Source organism: Bactrocera dorsalis, chromosome 2 (genome assembly GCF_023373825.1).
Source record: "Bactrocera dorsalis isolate Fly_Bdor chromosome 2, ASM2337382v1, whole genome shotgun sequence".
Taxonomy (NCBI): Eukaryota; Metazoa; Arthropoda; class Insecta; order Diptera; family Tephritidae; genus Bactrocera; species Bactrocera dorsalis.
The window spans coordinates 27,190,405-27,208,982 of record NC_064304.1 but is presented as its reverse complement, the minus strand read 5'-3'; the positions used below and the strand labels follow the sequence as shown (position 1 = coordinate 27,208,982).

The 18,578-nt window shown below is 37.9% G+C and overlaps 1 protein-coding gene across 4 annotated transcripts in view; it reads left to right on the top strand.

Moving 5' to 3' along the window:
• Positions 1–18,578, top strand: part of LOC105234237 (uncharacterized) — a 276,684-nt gene that overhangs the window by 84,042 nt on the left and 174,064 nt on the right. The window contains exon 1 of one of the 4 annotated variants that reach the window (XM_049448651.1): positions 11,168–13,226. The exons of the other annotated variants lie outside the window; for them this stretch is intronic. The gene's annotated coding sequence lies outside the window, so the exon portion shown is untranslated. Of the gene's footprint in view, positions 1–11,167; positions 13,227–18,578 lie in introns of those variants that run through there. 4 annotated transcript variants of the gene reach the window in all.

Here is an 18,578-nt window from a genome sequence, read left to right as displayed (position 1 = left end):
AATTGATTGGCGAATGAACTGAAGCCTATTTATTGCTATAAAGAATATACGCTACATATGTAAGTGTGAGGTTGTGAGGAAGAAAAAATGCGAAAAAGAAGAAGAAAAAAATAAGAAGAAAAGAAAAGAAGTGGAAATCTTCAGAAAATCCACAAAGGAGTTGGCGGCCATTGCAGAGGCGGCAGACAGCTTGTTGCGGTCACTCGGCCAAGTGTTTGGGTGAAAGGCTGGGCAACTGACAACGCCATCAATGAGTGATGATTGCAATCAGCTAGACGCTGGCTCAAGCGCGCTGATTATGAGCCTGTGCTGATTTTGGCGTTGATGAAAAATTGCTGTTACGCTCAAAAGCAATAATTGAAATTTTCGCTGCGGTTGGTGGGCGATGGCATTGCCGGCGCAGTGAGATCCTTTCATGTGAAGCTGTTGCTTAATGGCCTGTACCGTTGCGTCCTGTGTGCAAGTCAATAAAAGAAGAAATGAAAGCGTTAATCATCATCGTCTATGTACAGCAAAAGCGAAAATAAATGATGCGATGAAAACCGTAATTAAATGGGAGATGATTTCAAAAAGTAATGCATACCTATTTGCAGCGCCAAGGAATAAGCGTAATCACACACCCACCTACTCATACACACACTACCACACATACTTGTATATAGTGTTTCAGCATGCAACAGCTCATGTCCTCTGGCAGCCATTTAATTGCGCTCACACGCACTGCCTGCCACCCACTTGACGCCCGTTGCTGTTGCCATCAATCATTCTTTTATCTCCGCACATATTTTCATCCCGCTCCGCTGCAGCGTCATGTGCAATTATTAGCATAAATGATGTTGGCACTTGGCAAGCGTAGTGAAATCTCGGCTTTTTTCTGTCGAGTCATCATCACGTCCGTCTGAAATGGCTGCTTTTTGCCGCGCTGTTGCACAGCTATGCATGCGCCACGCTTTGTGGCAACTGGCTACGTATGTATTTTTTTTCTTTCAACTACTGCGCGTCAGTAGTGATATGAAAATTAAGTTTATTTGTGTGCACGTGCGCAGACGCCCGTGTTATTTTTGCTTTTTAATTCCCAGCTTCATTCCTTTTATCATAATCATTTTGGTTAGTTGATTTGACGACTAAATTGTCTTGTCGTTTGTCCGTTTTAGTGATGTTATCGCATTCACTTTCGTTATTATCGTTAAAACATGCATAAAAGCTATTTTGAAGTTGTATTTCAGAGAAATTTTAGTGAATTTTTTTGTCCCGTAATTAGAAAATTAAATAAACAAAATAAAAAGCGTTTCGTGATTAAATTTTTAGGGAATTCATTTAGGAAACGGAATGTTTTTTTCGAGAGCATTACTAATTTTAGCTTCCTCTTCTTCTTTTTATTGGCGTAGACACCGCTTAAGCGGTTAAAGCCGAGCTTACAACAGCGCGCCAATCGTTCTTCCTTCTCGCTGTTTTGCGCCAGTTAGAGATTACAAGCGATGACAGATCCTTCTCCACCTTGTCTTTCCAACGGAGTGGAGGTCTTCCTTTTATTCCGCTTCTCTCGGCGGATACTGCATCGAATGCTCTTAGAGGTGGAGTGTTTTCATCCATTCGGACGACATGACCTAACCAGCGCAGTCACTGTTTTTTGAAGCGTGGAACTATGTCAATGTCGTCTTATATCTTGTACAGCTCACCGTTCCATCGAAGACTGTTTGATTGATGACAGGAGATATTTCGTCTTGCCGTCGTTCACTACTACACCCAATTGCTTCGCTATCGTACCCAGTCTGGGGATTGAAGACGTCAGTTCATAGGGAGTCGCCTTGTCAGAAACCTGTTTTGGTATCGAATGGCTCAAAAAGGTATTTCCCGATCCTGACGAAGCTTTTTGTATTACTCAGCATCAGGTTACACAGCCGTATTAGTTTTATGGCGAAACCAAATTCAGAGACATTTACTTTTCGTGCTTTCAAAAGCAGCTTTGAAATCGACGAAGAGAGGGTTTGTGTCGTTCCTCTTTTCACGGGTCTTTTGAAATATTTGGCACATGGTGATTATCTGGTCTGTTGTTGATTTTCCATGTCTAAAGTTACACTGACATAGTCTAATCAGTTTGCTGACGGTGGGCTTTAATCTTTTACTCAATAAGCTCGATAGAACCGTATGTGGATTGTATAGAACACACTTAAACTCCAGTTGTCGGATATTCTTTCGTCCGTCCTTATTGTACAAAGAAATGTATGCTCCTTCGCCGCCGTATTTGAATAACTAGGCCAGCAACCCGTCGGTCCCCGCCGCTTTGTTGTTCTTCAGACGGGTAATTGCTAATCGTAATTCTTCTTGGTCAGTCGTCATCGATTGAGGGACCAGACGTTATGCTTTCACTGCTATTCAGCATGCTGGAGGAGTGTTCCATCCATAAATTTAGTATGCTCTGGGCATTAGTCACTAGATCACCTCAGGGTTCTATAAGAGTGTGCTTTGGGTGCACAACTTTGCATATTTCGCCTTCTCACTTTAACTCGCCTTCAAACGGATATTTTTTGGCTACACAGAGAAAACTTGGTCTAAGACCGGAAGTCGTGAGCCGATTGAGCTTCTAACCACTTCCAAATAAATGGCGCTCAGTGAACTTTCTCACTTGAGAGAACTTCACCCTATTCCAAATGGATTATTCGAAGTATTGCCATTGCTGGTCATAACTTTTTTCTCATCTTTCTGACAAAGCTCGTATACCTTTACGATAAAACTCATCATCTTGTGATGCTATCCAAAAATTAAGCCATTTTTCTTTGTCGTCTTTTGACTGGAACTGCTTCTAAGCCAGACCATGTGCTATCGAACGGAATAAATAATAATCGGATAATACATGGGGAATATAGTAGGTGGGTAAGACTTCCCATTTAGCGTTTGTAGGTAGGTTTTAATAGGTTAGATAACGTGCCTCTTCTGGTATTGTGGTCATAAGGAAATCAAGTTCATTGTTTTTGAATCATTCGCAGCGCATGTAGCTGCTATGAAAGGGCTTGGCGGATGACTACAAATGCTGAAGCAAGCTGTTCTGGCGTTTGACTTGGATCCTCACCGAACAACGTCTCCAATTCACCGTCTTCGAAGATTTTGGCCTTCCTATACGTGGACGGTTGTTAATACCGAATTTGTTCCTGAGCTCAAACATCACATTACATTTCTGGGAATAAGTTTCAGGATTTTAAAGTTACTAAAAAATTGACTTGGAAAATATTGAGGTCTTTTGTTACAGTCCCGTCTCTTAAATTACTTTTGCTACAGAAACCATAACGTCTCTTTATATATAATGTTCAGTTAGGTGAGGTTAAAAGGTGGATCTTGACAGGAATCTTACTGTGACAGTTTTTAGCCGATTCTTCGTGCTGCTTCGAACTATTATAAAACTCATCCTAAACATTGTCATAATTCGAAAAAGTGTTTGAGCCGATCACACATAGCGGTTGAGAAGGCTAGTGGCACTTTCGGCTATATCTCTAGGTTCGCTGAAGGTATGACTGTAGAGATGTTTCATCCTCACTCTTGTATAAGCTGGAAAATGGAGGAGAAAGTGTCTAGACTTACTTACTTTCTTCCACACTACTTTGTCAATTACTGTCCGACCGAATTTTAAGCTTTACCGCATGAATTATTATTGAGCAATCTTCAGTAAGAATTCCCATGATTATACCAAAATGAACTTTGCTAAGAGCAGGTAGTTCAGTAGGTCTCTTACGTTTTACTCTAGGTCAGAACGATGCGTAGTCATGCAGAGGCTGGTTGCTAACCAACGCCTGCCAAGCGCCTTAGAGGCGGATGTGATCAGTGCTAGAACGCAATATGATAACAGGAATCCAACACTTTTCCATTCCGATGTGAGTGGGGTAAAGGTTTCTCCTCCTGCTAGCCATCGGTTATACCGTTTCCAGCGATTCCGCTATGGCCAGTCACCCCAACAAGTATGATTGTGAACTAATTTGATGCTATATTAAGTGATGTTAAAAACGTCTTGACTAACTTTGAGCTCACAGTTTGCGAGCTCGACGCTAGTCTTGTCGTTCTGCTATCGGAGTGAATGATCACTTCAGGGAAGTTGTATATTGGAGTTAAGTCTACAGCTACTTTAATACAATAGACCCATATCCTATAGCTAAGCTTGACGGAGAGCTTCTTATAGAAAATTTCCCTTCCAACCTGCTCTCTTACATTTGACGCATCCATAAAAAAGCTCACAACGCCTCTTCTCCAGCTAGTTCTCCCCGTCAACATATCTCTCGTCGGTAAATGAGCGGAAAAACATCCATTAGAAGAAGCCCTTGCGATACAGTGGTTCAGGTTTTCAGGGATGCAAGTTAAAAAGGGTAGAATGAATCGCAGATACCGGTGGGAAACGCTTTTTGGACACGCTCAAGACTAAGGTCTCATTGAGTTAAAACAATATCTGTGGTAACCCGCAGTTATTTCTCTTTATCAAAATGTTGAAGGCCTGAGCCTATGAATAAGAGGATAGGGGCGTCCAGATTTTTAAACCTCCTGATTAATAAAACCACTTTTATTTTATTTGGATTGACGATTAAGCCGCTTCTATTTGTCCAGTTGTATACCACGCTGAAGAGAAGAATAATTGAAGTTACTGTAAACAACATAAATAATGTTCGTATGCCAAAACGTTCTTAGTATGTATGAGTATAACATCAAAAATGTCAATGCTTCAATATTTCCATAGAAATTAAAAAAAAAGTTGTATTTTTTACGTATATAAATGTAAAAGAAGCTTAAGGAATACCATCAGATTCACATACATACATATATAAAGGGAATGTATGTTCACCTTGGCTGTGTACTTGAACAGAGATGCCAGTAGTTGCCAACTAAATCCCAATTGGTTTGTGTACTTTTGTACATGTGTACATATAAATGCTGCTCATAATCATAGCCAACTTTTCATTCAGTTTAACTCCCATGAACACACAACCACACACACACACACACGCACGCATAACTGTCTACCGCTTTGTAAACCAACCATTATCATTAAGCTTCGCCGCAACCCATGGCACACGGCCAGCTCCAACGCATCAACGCTAACGGTTATGTGCGCCAGCATTTAAAGCTTCGCTAATAATTGCAGTAAATGAAGTGTATGATTGCCAACACACACATCTTTACGTATATACATATACATATACATATATGTATATATATGTTTGTATATGAGGGACTATGTGTTGGCCTTTGCTGTAGTTTTAATTCCCCTGGTGTATAAATGCGCTGGTGTGTTTGTTGGCGTTTGTTTAAACTTTTTAATTAAAATTCTGCATAAATTTCAAGTTAAATGAAATGAGAACCAACACAAGAAATGATAACGTCTATCACTGTATAATTGTTGTGGTTGTTATGCTTTGTATACATGTTAGAATGTTTTGATTGCGGATTGAATCGAAATGCTATGTAGACGAAAGTGGTGAAGGAAGTGTTGTTGTGTAACAAGAAGGTTATTTACGAGCGTTATTTCGAATGCGTTTGTGTGAGAGCTCAATCGAGAGAATATTGAAATAAGAGCTTCTTGTATCAATTCTTTTTTAACAGGAGATGTATTGATGCAACTTGCTAAATTTAAGTAAAGGTTGATCCATTTCGAGGTTGCCTACTTTTTTTTAAAGAAAAATCACAGAAACTTCAAAATTAATAGGGAATATTTATTATCATTCTAAAAAACATTCTTTGGCATTTACTTTTTGAAGATTATCTTTTTCAAATGTTGGCCGCGACTACGTCTCAGATGGTGCATCCGTGGAATTCAATTCTCGATGATTTGTTCGAGCAGTTCGACTGGTAAGTGAGGAATTTCACGCGTGCTGTTTGCTTCAAAGCCTGCATCGAAGCGGGATTTTGCGCATAGAATTTAGACTTTACATATCCACACAGGAAAAAGTCTAACGGTGCGATATCACACGATCTTGATGATCAATAGACCTGCCCAAAACGTGAAATTATTTGCTCACCGAAATGTTCTTTCAATAAATCCATTGCTTGATGTGATGTGTGGGAAGTGGCGGCGTCTTGTTGAAACCAAAAATTCCTCGAGATCACGAACTTCAATTTCAGGCATCAAATAGTCGATTATCACGACCCGATAACGATCACCATTGACGGTTACGTTCGCGCCGGCATCATTTTTGAAGAAATATGGATCGTTGATGCTACCAGCCAACAAATCATATCAAACTGTTGGTTTTTCTAGATGGAATGGCGGCTCTCTTCAAGTTGCTCCTCCTTCCAAATGTGGCAATTTTGCTTGTTTGCATACACATTGAGCCGGAAATGGGCCTCAACGCTGTACAAAATTTGGCTCGAAAACATCGGATCTTCTTGGAACATTTCGAGAGCCTATAGAGCAAAGTGATGTCGCTTGGGAAAATCATGCGTCACCAGTTCTTTGAATGCTTTCTATTTAAAATCTCGACGTAAAATGTGCCAAGACGTTTTCATACGTCAGTCTGAGTTGTGCGAACAGCGTTGAGTCGACTCTCCACTGTTTTCGTGTACACTCTTAGTCTTTTCATGATGAAATGCCAAACAATACTAAACAAAAATGACATGACAACTGGACACGACACGACGAGATCTGTCAAAAAAAGGCTATTGAAAATAGTACCTTTACTTCGATCACCCGTTTTTTTTGCTCCGTAGCTCACTCGAATATTTAACTCCGGTTAAATATATGCTATTGATCGCTTCTGAATTAAATGGCTGTCACTATTGAACTCATCTTACCGGAACGTTTTTATTAGCTTGTTCCCTAGATACTTTCCTAACTGTTTAAAGTTATTGTTACTTTAATTTCTCTTACTTCGGGAATAATTGATACTGAATGACATACATGAACTTTTACTCGAAATAAACTACTAAACTCTTAAGTTAGCTATTCAGCTCAACAAACATAAGTATCAGCAATATTTATGTCATTCAATTACCCATATTATTTGGCCACACAAACTCCAAGTTTTCAAAATTCTAAATTATTTCATTATATTATTGCTTTACTATTAAAATACAACTCGTTATTGTTTTTGTAATGTAAATTAACATCTTAACATTCAACATCCTCTTCCATCACTACTCTTCAACTCTCTCTTCGTGTTTGAATTGTAAAACATTGTTAAATATGTTGAACAAAAACAAAAGGTCAAAGACTTTGCTAAAGAAATTTAGAAAAAAGAGCAGCGAACGCTCAGCCAACAACGCTCTAATACTATATTATGTGAGAGGGAGCATCTCCAGAGCATCTGTATACTTAGCGTATAGACAGTGTCGGCCTAGCGCCAAGACGCGTGGCACAAATTATCTGCTGAATTGTTGCCTCAAAAACAAAAGCAAAAGTAGTAAACAAACCAAATAGACGAAGTTCATTTGCCACCGGTTCGAAGATGGATGGAATTAAACAAGCCATGACTAAACGCCAACTGATAAGCAAACTGCCAGAAGCAAATACACAATTCAAATTTCTCAGCATCCAATCTTCTTTAATTTCGACTGCTTTGTTCGTTGCCGAGACGTTGGCAGTCGTTTAAAGCAAAAATATTCGCTTTACTTGGCAGGCAAATGTTATTTCAGTTGACATCGGAGTCAAAGAGAATTGCAATTATTTTTATTAGATTTTTGGTTAGCGTGTTTTCAAAGCACTAATTGAGTTGTTAATTCGTCAACTGGAATAATTGAGCGAACGCTGTCAGATTCATGTACTCGTATCGTAAATAGGCATTTTGAGAAGTTTTTGCTTGAGTTTTAAAGTTTGAGTTTTTAAATTCTCAATTTACTTATTTTATTGACAACAACCGTTTTCTGAAATGAAGACTTTTATTGACAGATTACGCGTGAGTCATGTCAAGCTGTAATGCTATTTTTGCTGAGTATTGTTTTGCCAATTCATTATGGAAAGACTTTGGCCTGAACAACTTTTACAAGTCGTTCAACTTTGTTACAAAAATTCACGTTCTGTAAAGAATGGGGTTCGCGCTTTCAATTTCTGTTCAACATAATCGGCTTACTGAGGGTACTATGCGCAACATCCTTAACCCATATGGAGACCCTGGATTCAATATTGGATAATATTCGACCGAATAGACCATTTTCAGCACGCAGTGAAGAAAATATACCATCCGAAACTGAGAGTGTACACGAAGACTGTGGAGAGATATGGAACCACCTGGTTCATTTAATGTCGAGATCTTAAATGGAAAGCATTCAAAGAACTAGAGATGATTTTCCCAAGCTTTGATCTATACGCTCTCGAAATGTTCCAAGAAGATCCGATGTTTTTCAGCCAAATTTTATTCAGCGTTGAGGCCCATTTCTAGCTCAATGTGTATGCAAACAAGCAAAATTGCCACATTTTGAAGGACCAGCAACTTGAAGAGATTCAAGAGGCGTCATTCCATTCATGTAAAGCCAACGGTTTGGTGTGGTTTGTTAGCCGGTGCATCAACGATCCATACTTCTTCAAAAATTATGCTGGTGGGAACGTAACCGTCAATGACGACCATTATCGCGCCATGATAACCGAAATGTCTGAAATTGAAGTTCGTGTTCTCGGCGATATTTGGTTTCAACAAGGCGGCGACGAACACATCGTATCAATCAATGGATTTATTGAAAGAATATTTCGGTGAGCAAATAATTTCACGTTTTGGGCAGGTCTTTTGGCCACCAAGATCGTCTGATATCGCAACGTTAGACTTTTTTTGTGGAGATATGTTTGTAAAGTCTAAATTCGATGCGGAAAATCCCGATGTAGGCCTTGGAGCAATTATCACGTGAGTAATTCGTCGCTTACCAGTCGAACTGCTCGAAAGAGTTATCGAGAATTGGATTCTACGGATGGACCATCTGAGACGTAGCCGCGGCCAACGTTTGAAAGAGATAATTTTCAAAAAATAAATGCCATGGAATGTTCTTTCGAATGATAATAAACATTTCCAGAACATTAAATTTGAAGTTTTTGTGTTTTCCCTGAAAAAGGTCGGGAATCTCGAAATGAATCATCTAATATAAAGCAGGTTCGTTTAATACTCAGTTGCTGACCATAAAAGAAACTGACTGAGTCCGAAGATATCTGGACGTACTAACTTGTAAGCAAAATTACTAATTCAAAACTGCAGTCCGACTAATATGAAGTAGCCAAAAAATCACCAGTCGATGATTATAAGCGAGAATCTTACATACTGGTTCATATGACTGTCACTTTCTAAGTAGCTGGGAGGCTAGAGTCTTTGCTTATATTTATGAGGTCATGGTTCAAATCGTAAATTTTTTGTTTATTCCTTGATTATCTTTTTGGTGAATTCACTCTAGCAGTTAACCTTCTCGCTCGGTTTATTATCAAATTGGTAAGGATTGTATTTAGCCTCGGATTAAACAGACTGAACGAGCAAGGTCACAACTTAGTTTTAAGCTTGCTTGTTGTTGTCCTACAGTTAAACTTGCATATAAAAGTTGCAAAAACAAGCATATCTACATGTATTGTATCTACAAGTATTTTGAACTATATATGGCTGTGTGCAAGCATATCTGCATATTCATATGAGTGTGTCAAAGTACTTAAGTGTTTCTTATTATTTCCAACTTCCACTAAATTACACACATTCTTTTGGTATAAAAGCGTGTGCAGAATAAAATATATGCAAACTATGCGCTTACTACAACAACAATAAATATACAAGCCACCTTGTTGCATTTATTTAAAAGAAAATACTGGCAGCGCAATGCAAAGCGGCGACGGAATGTGGCTGGAAAGCACTTAAGCTGACTGTGAGCGCACAGCAGCGCACTTATGAAGTATAAAAGTCAAGCAGATTACGACAAAAAACGAACCTCATCCATACATATGTAAAGGGTGATTTTTTAAGAGCTTGATAACTTTTTTTAAAAAAAAACGCATAAAATTTGCAAAATCTCATCGGTTCTTTATTTGAAACGTTAGATTGGTTCATGACATTTACTTTTTGAAGATAATTTCATTTAAATGTTGACCGCGGCTGCGTCTTAGGTGGTCCATTCGGAAAGTCCAATTTTGGGCAACTTTTTCGAGCATTTCGGCCGGAATAGCCCGAATTTCTTCGGAAATGTTGTCTTCCAAAGCTGGAATAGTTGCTGGCTTATTTCTGTAGACTTTAGACTTGACGTAGCCCCACAAAAAATAGTCTAAAGGCGTTAAATCGCATGATCTTGGTGGCCAACTTACGGGTCCATTTCTTGAGATGAATTGTTGTCCGAAGTTTTCCCTCAAAATGGCCATAGAATCGCGAGCTGTGTGGCATGTAGCGCCATCTTGTTGAAACCACATGTCAACCAAGTTCAGTTCTTCCATTTTTGGCAACAAAAAGTTTGTTAGCATCGAACGATAGCGATCGCCATTCACCGTAACGTTGCGTCCAACAGCATCTTTGAAAAAATACGGTCCAATGATTCCACCAGCGTACAAACCACACCAAACAGTGCATTTTTCGGGATGCATGGGCAGTTCTTGAACGGCTTCTGGTTGCTCTTCACCCCAAATGCGGCAATTTTGCTTATTTACGTAGCCATTCAACCAGAAATGAGCCTCATCGCTGAACAAAATTTGTCGATAAAATTTTCACATTTCGAACCGAACACTGATTTTGGTAATAAATTCAATGATTTGCAAGCGTTGCTCGTTAGTAAGTCTATTCATGATGAAATGTCAAAGCATACTGAGCATCTTTCTCTTTGACACCATGTCTGAAATCCCACGTGATCTGTCAAATACTAATGCATGAAAATCCTAACCTCAAAAAAATCACCCTTTATATACATATATACAAGCATGCAGATAATGCCATGCTGCAAGAATGTGGAGAAATTGCAACAAAGAGCAAAGAGTTGGGAAATTTTTAATGGCAAGCAAAAGAAAAGCGCAAAATATAAATGACGGTGAGGGTGGGAGGGGTAATGAGTGGGTTATGGTGAGAGTTATTAAGTGCAAGTATATAGATCTGTGGGATTAAAGCTGTGTATGCGCGTTTTATACACAATATGTATGTACATATATGTTATCAGTGGTGGAGCGGGTGGTGGCGCAAAATAATTATACAATGTATTTATATAAATATAAACAAGTATATATCAGAGAATATGCATATACATATACATATGTCTGTGTGTATGTATATTTGCATTTACACATATTTATATCAGCTTCGCCTTGTGCCATTAACATACGCAGCGGCGGCAGCATACCCAACGCTTGTCGTGCAGACCGCCGCTGTCTGAGCCCCAACATTGCGGTGGGTCATGGTTAGCCCGAGTTGGTTGTGTGTGAATTGAGGGTCGGTGCATAAATTTTTTCCGCTTACATGTGGGCGTGTGTGTGTGTGTGAGAAATTCTTACTGGCATTGTTTAGACCGAGCGCGAGCGAGTAGCTATGCCGCATGTAAGTAATATTGGCGCTGAAGAGGGTCTGCTGTGAACTACAGGCGAGGTAAATAACTAAAGAACGGTGAAATAGTGGCGGAATGCCACAGTGTGGGATCGCTGGCATAGCTGTTGGCCTGTGCGCGGGAACATATTCATTGGTTGTGAGCATGGCAAATGTAATTAATTGATGTTGACGGCGTTGCAGCAGCGACAGGGTTGCGCATTCTAAATGATAATGGGATAATGCTAATGATGATAATACGTTTTATAATACCACGGTGTATTATTTAGTCGAAGATGTGGCAGACAAGCTAGCAGTGCAGCAAAGAAGACCAACAACAACTGCATTGTCAACTCGCGCGGCGTTGTAAGTGTGACTTGAATAAGGAAAATCTGTGGCGGTGACACGGCAAATAAACAAACAAAACTGCCTGTGTGTGTGTGCATGTCAGATAAACAAAACAAAAGCAAAGTAAGCGAATAAGAAGAGGCAGGGAAATGGTATTTAATTGGAAAAAAGTATATGGTGAATGAAAGAACGCGAAATAGCCCGGAGAGGCAAGCATAAATATTGAGACAAGCAGCAAAAGAAAACGCAAAGTCAACAAGCGCAACAGGTAGACAGCGACAAACACACGCACAAAAACACTAACACACACTCACACCGAAAAAAGCAACAACACATACAAATGTATTGCTATGCGAAGAAATGAGCTGTGGCGATTGACGCGGCCCTTCGTGCGCTGCGGAGCGCCAAGCGCGCTGCTTGCCTACCTGTTGAGCGCAATGCTCACCGAAAAAGTCTACAAACTCTCCACAAACGCACACCTATTGGCTATAACTCGTTGGCTGCGGCGACTTGGCGCTGAGAAATCACAACGCTAGCCGCTAAGATCAGTTAATAAACGGGGTTCAAAGCGAACGTATCGGCCTTTAGCGGAGTTACGGTATTGCTACCGAGGCGCGGTGTGGTGTGTATAGGAAGGGTGTGCGCTTAGGCCAAGCATATATATTGGGTAAATAGTGGAGAAAGAAGCCTAAGTGGCAGTATTAAGAATAAAAAAGCAAAAAAATATGAAAAAAATAAAGAAATCAATAAAAAATAGCGAAATACGTGCAAAATAAAGCGAAATACGTGCAAAGTGCAATTTCAAGAAAGCCAGCAGAATCGACAAAGCGAGTAAATATCTGCCAAGTGCGACGTTGGTAGTTAAAAATATACAAATGCAATTACATTTATGCGGTGCGCGCATATACTTATTTGAAGTATTTTATGAAATATAAAATATTTTACGATCAAAATTATATATTACGATTATAGAAATTACCACATCTACACACATATATATATATGTACATATATAACGAATAAACAACGAAGTTAATTTTAAAACAGTAGATTATAGCGCTTAGTGACAAGCGACGACGAAAAAAAAAAATAAATAAATATAATAAAATAAAACAAACGACAAAGTAGAAAAGCGCACATAAATTCTAGTGACTAGCGCAACGAATAAATATTTATAAAGTTACTTAGCGAAAGCGGCAAAAATCGTGCAAAAATAAACAAATAAAACAGTAGCGCAAAAAGCTGGCAAGGCAAGCGTTTAATAGCACCAGCGAGTACAGAGGCAGATTAATAAAGGAATCTCATAAATCAGCGCATAAAGAACGACAAAGCGACAAAGCTAAGTGATAACGAGACGAAAAGCTAGAGAACGACAAGTGGACATACACAAATATACACACACATACAAACAGAGCGAGGAATAGCAAGGAGAAATTAGTGTGAATAGTGGTAAGAGGAGAAAAGATGTAATACTTTTTTGAAAAAAAAAAATCCAAAAATTTCCAGAAAAAAATATATTTGCTATGGATTCTAAATAAAGCTAAATTACAAACTAACATTAAGACAAAACAAAAAAAAAAATTAATAAAAAAATAAATAAACCAAAAAAAAAAAAATTTGAAAATTCGTGTAAAATTTTCGAGTTTGAGGGCTGAGGCCAGAACCCTAAACAAAGTCTTAATTTTAGTTTATATTTTTTTAAAAATGTAGAAAACTTAAAAAATCGAAAACTCGTAGAGTATTTAAAAGTTTGGGACAGTCTATGAAGTTTATAAAAGCTCTCATTGGGCAATTTATACAGCAGAAGAATACATATCGTCACCTGAAATGCAAAATAACGTATCATCAAAAATTCGAAATGAGTGTCTTATGATTACGCTTCACTACTTTCAAATTGTATACATAATATTAAATATGTTCAACATTTTCTGGTTCTGCGGTCATATATAAACAGTTTTAACCAATATTAATATTTTGTTCACTCATGTTCCATTTTTATTCCGTGTTTCATTCATGCCACGTAAATTTTTGAAAATGTTGTTACGTTAATTTGCATTTCAGGTGACGATATACAGAAATGAACAGCGTATAGCCCGAATTTGTCGCTCACTTCTTGAGATATGATTCTGAAATTTTGTATATACAGTATCGGACAAAACATTTGCAACTGAAATATGGTATTGAAAATAATGTCGATTACACAGAAAATAATTGCCGGAAACCTACTCTTTTAATTTTATTTTAAATATTGGATATTAATTAAGGTAAACAAAGCAAATTTAATAATATTTTTCAGTTCATTTGTTTAATGTATATAAGAAAACGATATAACATCTATATTCAATAAGACAAAACAATTGCAACTCAAAGAAAAGGGTTCACTATTGTAATAAAATAAAGAAAAACTTATTATTTTGTAGCAAACTCATTACTCTCAATAACTGCTTTGCATCGCAGCGGCATTGAAGCTATAAGGTCATCCACTATGGTTAGGGGTATATTTCTCTATGCCTCCAGGGCCCTTTGGAAAAACTGATCAGTATTTGACACATTACTGCGATCAATTTTTTTTTTACAATTTCCCTTAAATTTTCTTTGAGATTAAGGCCTGGGAACTGTGGAGGCCACTCCATTCCATCCACTTTATTCCTCTGTAACCACGATTTTAGGGCCTATGCCATATGCTTCGGGTCGTTCTTCTATTGGAAGACCCACTTATGTGGCATTTCCCATTCACCATGTGGCCACATTACGGTTTCCAGAATGTCTTTGTAAACGTACCGATCCATGGTACCATTAATACGATGAAGCGGCCCCAAACCAGAAGCAGAAAAGCATTCCCAGACCATAACATAGCAACTATGGTTGACTGTTTTTAGATAATAGAAATTTTTAAGAGGCTTCGAACGTCGAACGAAACTCACCCATCACTTTCTACCAAATTAAATTTGGACTAATCACTAAAAAGAACAGTTTTCCTCTTGCTTTTTGGCCATTCTAGATGATTTTTAGCGAACACAATCGTTTTAGTTGGTTTCGTTTGCTAATAAGCGGTTTCTTCGCTGGTCGGTAACTGTGTAAATCAGCGTTATTTAGGCGATGAGCGACCGTTCTTGAGTAGATTGGTAGCCCAAGCTCCTTTACCAATTGCGGAGCGCTTTGAAATGGATATTTTTTTATCTCCCTTACAATTGAGCTGCCAGTTTTGTCATCAGTTTTTCTTGATCGGCGATCACGATGCACTACTTCGACAGTTTTGTTCCTAATAAAGTTCGAAATTATTCGTGAGATTAATGACTTGTGAATTGTGTACTTTACAGAAATTTCTTTTTGAGAAATTCCGTTATTATAATCACCAAAACACGTGATCGGAGTGCTTCACCGAATTTATTTAGAGCCAATACTTTTTTTGTAAAAAAATTTAAAATAAAAAATATTTTCGCAAAAATTCAGAGCAGAAAGTATGCTCAGTAAATGTTCTAATTAATTGAAACTCAATACCGTTAGAAAAAGAAACAAACAAAGGAGAAAAGAAATGAACAATACAGAGTTGCAATTGTTTTGTCGCCGTGGACTGGCGTACATTTAAAATTGTTTTCAAATATAACCCGCAAAATAAAAAAAGATCGCGATAAACGTTGCAAAATATGTCACTACAATGCTGTAAATTTAAAAACAAGAAACTAAAAAGAATTCGAAAGAAAAGTAGCATTGTAAGACAAAAAAAAAAGTAGAACGTCGGTTTAGTTGCAAATGTTTTGTCCGATACTGTACATATGCATATGTGCTGTAAGAAGCTGCTCATTTGTCGGAACGACTGATATCGGATCACAATAGACTATAGCTGCTATGCAAACTGATTGATAAAAATCAAGTTTTTATAGAGAAAACTGTTTCATTGGACAAGAAATCTGCACAAAATTTGACACAGATTATTGCATATGGCATCGGCTGAGTGGTAAACTTTTGAAAAAAACGATTTTTTTGAAATTTGGAAATCGAAATTGAAATTATTACGGTCGCTAGAGCGTTTCTTGTAGAAAAGAAACAGAGTGGGGAACTCTGCAACTCCTATATTTAAACGCGTTTTTCTGAAAATAGTGATTTTCAAAACGGTTTCCATTCCCAAAGAAAGAGTTTTGAATGTATCTAGTTCCAATTTGGATCAAATAGATTTGAAAAAATCATTTTCTATTTGTCATGAATGTATTTATTCAAAAACAAAACCGGATCGATTAGTTAATTTCAACATTAAAAAAAAAATAGCGAAAATCAGTGATTTTTTGGAGGATCACACTGAGACGATCCCTTAAGGGGTTGCATGGGTTTCCTCTTGTAAAAAAAAGTAATTTATCAAAAATGTTTTTCTCATATAAAAAATTAAATATTTTATTAGATTTTTTTAATTGTTCAAACATACACTATTAACAAAGAAATTCTGAAATTTTTGGAAAAAAATATTTCAAACTCGGTCATTGTGACGCCATTTTCGAACACTCCTCGGAAAAAAGATGACCCCGCGCTGGCAGTATAACACCTTACATGATCATCTAAAGTGAAAAATACATGTTTTAGTTAAAACCTTAACTCAAAAGTTGGAAGAAGGAAAAAAACTGAAAATTGGATTTTTGACAGAAATAGAAAAAAAGAGAAATTTCAGGAAATTTTGTTTTCAAATCGTTGTAATCGAAAAAAATACTTCGCTCAACTCTTTAAGATTGGTATCTCAAAGATGGATCTAAAATTTCACGAGGTTCGGTTGAGTAGTTCTTGAGAAATTTTGCCAACCGACTTCAAAACCGCAGTTTCGAGAAAAACGCTTTTAAAAACGCCACACTTAGCCTAGTTAGTCTCGAGCACACAAGTTCTAAAGGCTGTATCTCCGAAACTATTACTCGTATCAACTTGAAAATTGAGGACAATATTCTAGAGATGTTGTAAAATTTAATAAAAAAAAGTCGATTTATTTAAAACCGTAAACCTATATAACCGCTTAAAAACTCAACCATGCCCTGCTTCTTTCTCTACCAACTTCAGATCGCCCGTACATTATTTTCCCTTAATTTTAGTTCATCTTTCGTTTCGATGGATTTTCTTCTACTTTTGACTTTTTTTATTTTCAAAAATACAAATACATATACATACATAGTAATATAATACACATACATATGTATATGTAATATACGATATCAAAGATTTTAATCCTAAGCACTAATTCGGCTATATGCAAGCTTAAATGCAAGCAGATGCTTACAAGCAGCTTTACTGTCAATACTAAATCCTTATAATAAACCCGAGCGCACTGTTTGCCAAGGCATATCAAGTTAAGCACTTTTGGATTGCAGTGAAGACTAAAAATAAATGCCAGGAATGAGCGCTGCAATACACATAACCGGATATTAAGTAAATAAAACAGAGCAACAACACCAACGCAGCAAATGAAACGACGACAAACACACTTGTCTATATGAATCTGTGTTTGTGAAATTCCAGCACGAAAGAAGAGCTCGCTGCTTACACACATACATACATATATACGTGCTGCATGTAACATACATGCATGCATATACATCTCATGCATACATATGTATGTATATACATACGCACAGTGGTCTTGCTCTCATATGCAAGTCCTATTTGCCCATAAGCAATTGGTAGATACACAATTCGAAATCGAAGCGAAGCGACAAACAAAAATACTTGCTATCTTATAAGCATAAATTCCAACTAGAATAACGACACAACAACAGTAACTCGCACCGTACAAATAACAACAACTCGTACAGTACAACAAAAGCAACGTCATCCGGACACACACGCTCGCTGACGTCAAGGCAATCAAATAAACGACGACAAACTGACCAGCCAATTGTTAAGTCAATCATCGGATATTACAAACGACAGGACGCATGTATGTGTGTGTGTGTGCCCGTGTGCGAAGATAGCGGTGTGTTTGCTTGTATTCTTAGTAAGTGGACCCGTATAGCGAGTTGACGTTTCAGCGGTGCTGCACGGCTTTGGGGTGCCGGCAAGTGGAGTGTATACACAATATTATTGCACTATTTTTAAATAGTAATTGTTGTTTTTGTTTTTAAATCGCCATTAAATATTTATGGGTGTATAATTAACTAAACCCTTGTGCGCAATCACTGCCCTACTTTTGCCTGAAATCAATAACTATTTAAGTACTTAGCACTTGGTTAAGCTCGTGGCCGCATGGTCGTAATTGCTGTGAAGTATAATTTCATTTTGCTAAATAAGTGCGTAAGTACTTAGGGGATTTGTGGTTGTTTGCTTAGGTTGAGCTTGGCGCAAAACTGATTTTGTGTATACGAATTCATATGGATTAGAGATATTAAATAAAAATGGCAATTTATATGTAAAAAAGCTAACTCGGCAGACTTTTTACTGCCTCAATCGATATATGAAAGACCGAAACCTTTGTATAATGGAGTCTTTCATACGAGGCTGTTGTTTCCTTTCTTTGGTAATGGATTCTACGTGGCAGTGTCCAAACCGAGCGCAAAGCCTCGCTAGGCGAGTAGTATAAAGCTTCATACACATTTATATAGCGAGCCGCTGGTTTTAAAACCGACGCCCGCTCGCAGCCGCACCTCTGGTGAACAGACGCTGCAATTAGACTTCAGCGCATCCTTAAATCGAATGTAACGGAGCGGCTCCGTTGAAGCTTCTTCTCTTTTAGCCGTGATCCAAGGCTCCATACGGATTGGTTACCGCATCTTACACATAAGTACATTCGACAATTGAAAATTCCCCAGCCTTTATAGTAAAACACATTTT